General features: G+C 42.4%; 1 pseudogene; it reads left to right on the forward strand.

The window, feature by feature from the left end:
- LOC119582738 overlaps nt 1-2,500 on the forward strand; it is a 12,732-nt pseudogene that overhangs the window by 968 nt on the left and 9,264 nt on the right.

Raw genomic sequence — 2,500 nt, forward strand, 5'->3', positions numbered from 1 at the left:
GGAGACCTGATTACTGTTGGCCTTCCGGGAGGAGATACGAAAAACTTCAAGAAGGACCAGGTGACTCAGGTCAACCCTCCCAAGTACGAAAAGTGTGAGGACATGTCCAACTTGACCTACCTTAACGATGCCTCCGTCCTGTACAACCTGAAGACTCGTTATCAGGCCAAGCTCATCTACACCTACTCTGGCCTCTTCTGCATCGCCGTCAACCCCTACAAGCGTTACCCTATCTACACCAACCGTGTCGTCAAGATCTACCAGGGCAAGAGGCGTAATGAGGTGCCTCCCCATCTTTTCGCCATCTCTGACGGCGCCTACAGTGCCATGGTGCAGTGTAAGTTTTCATAAGACTATTGGTAATTTTACTGAGAAAATATTTCATTATTGTCTAAATATATCCCGGCAAAAGGTTTATAATAAAATAACTTTTCTTTCAGGTCGTGAAAACCAGTCCATGCTGATCACGTAAGATCACATAAATGATATCTAGACGGTTCGATGTGATAATTATACATGAAATAATCAGATAATTGAAACACGAATATGTGTCAACATACAAGAGATTAATGGACGTACACTGTATATCTACCCCATCATATGTAGAAATATGCATTCTTCCGCAGCGGAGAGTCTGGTGCTGGCAAGACTGAGAACACAAAGAAGGTGCTGTCCTACTTCGCCAACGTCGGCGCTTCTACTAAGAAGAAGGACGACGAGAATAAGCCGGTAATATACTTCACATGATCTGACACGGAAACTTTATCATTAGTATCACTCATAATAAAAGTGCTGAAGAAGCTTCGTACTTACGTCGAACTCACTCCCTTCTACAGAACTTGGAGGACCAGATCATCCAGACCAACCCTGTGCTGGAGGCCTTTGGTAACGCCAAGACCGTCCGCAATGACAACTCTTCCCGATTCGTACGTGTTTGTAACAGTAAATCTGCAATACATTTCTGAATTACACTCGAGACATGAGCTGCATATAAAGCTAACCCTATCACTAATTTAAGTCCATGTATTTTTCCTATTAACAGGGTAAGTTCATCCGCATCCACTTCGGTCCGTCTGCTAAGCTCTCTGGTGGTGACATCGAGGTGTACTTGCTGGAGAAAGGCTCGTGTCATCTCCCAGCAGTCCTCGAGCGCTCCTACCACATCTTCTACCAACCATGTCCGACCACGTCCCTGAAGTCAAGCGTGAGTAAAATCAGCACATATGTTTTTTCTCTCTGCTGGGAAAATTAGCCTGATTTAAAGGTTGAAAGATGTTTGGATCTCCCTTACTTATAATATTAAGGCATATATAATATAAAGATGAACAGAGAACTTAGACAAGAAAAAGATTCAGACACACACAAGTTAAGCATGTTCTTCATCTTTTCAGCATTGTGTCTCCTGAGCAATGATATTTACGACTACCACTATGTGTCACAGGCAAAGGGCATGTTGCTTCCATTGACGACAAAGAAGAGATGGACTTCACCCATGTAAGGAAACATTAGTTTGACCGATAGATGGTTATACTGTTTAATTTTTTTTTAGATTGGTGTTCTGCATTAGCGGAATCTAAAAGGAAATTGTTTGACAATGATAATAAGTTAATAAAGGATCGTTACATCTTCAGAAAGCCTTCACGATCCTCAATTTCTCTGATCAAGAGCGAGACAACTGCTATAAGGTCACTGCAGCTGTCATGCACTTCGGAGCCTGCAAGTTCAAGCAGAGGGGTCGAGAGGAGCAGGCCGAACCTGATGGTACTGAGGTAATAAACTGAGATGTTCATCTTACGTCTTCTCATGTTCTTTTTTCTTCTAAACCACCTTGAAAGTGTTTTGATTTTTTTTATATTCATTTGTTTTTTTCCTAGGCTGGCCATGTTGTCGAAAAAATGCTTGGGGGCCGATGGGGATAAACTTTACAAGAATCTTTGCAAGCCTAAGATCAAGGTCGGTGCCGAGTTCGTCACTCAGGGTAGGAACGTCGACCAGGTCTCTTACTCTGTTGGTGCTTTGGCCAAGGCTATATATGACCGCAACTTCAAGTGGCTTGTAAAGAAGTGTAACGAGACTCTTGAGACTGGCCAGAAGCGCGTTATGTTCATCGGTGTGCTCGACATTGCTGGTTTTGAGATTTTCGATGTAAGTAGCTGAAAATGATTTTTTTTGTATGTTTTGCTTGAAATATCATGACGTATATCAGTTTAAGGTATTACATGTTTTCTCTTTATGTACGAAATGCAGTTCAACGGCTTCGAGCAGATCTGCATCAACTTCTGTAATGAGAAGTTGCAGCAGTTCTTCAACCACCACATGTTCGTGCTGGAGCAAGAGGAGTACAAGAGGGAAGGCATTAACTGGGTCTTTGTTGACTTCGGTATGGATTTGCAAGCCTGCATTGAACTCTTTGAAAAGGTACTGGCTTTATTTCTTTTCTATATATTCTATTTTTCTTGCCCCCTCCCGTTTAGCACCATACACATCTAATGGTGCCTTT

The sequence above is a fragment of the Penaeus monodon genome, chromosome 16 (genome assembly GCF_015228065.2).
Source record: "Penaeus monodon isolate SGIC_2016 chromosome 16, NSTDA_Pmon_1, whole genome shotgun sequence".
Lineage (NCBI taxonomy): Eukaryota > Metazoa > Arthropoda > Malacostraca > Decapoda > Penaeidae > Penaeus > Penaeus monodon.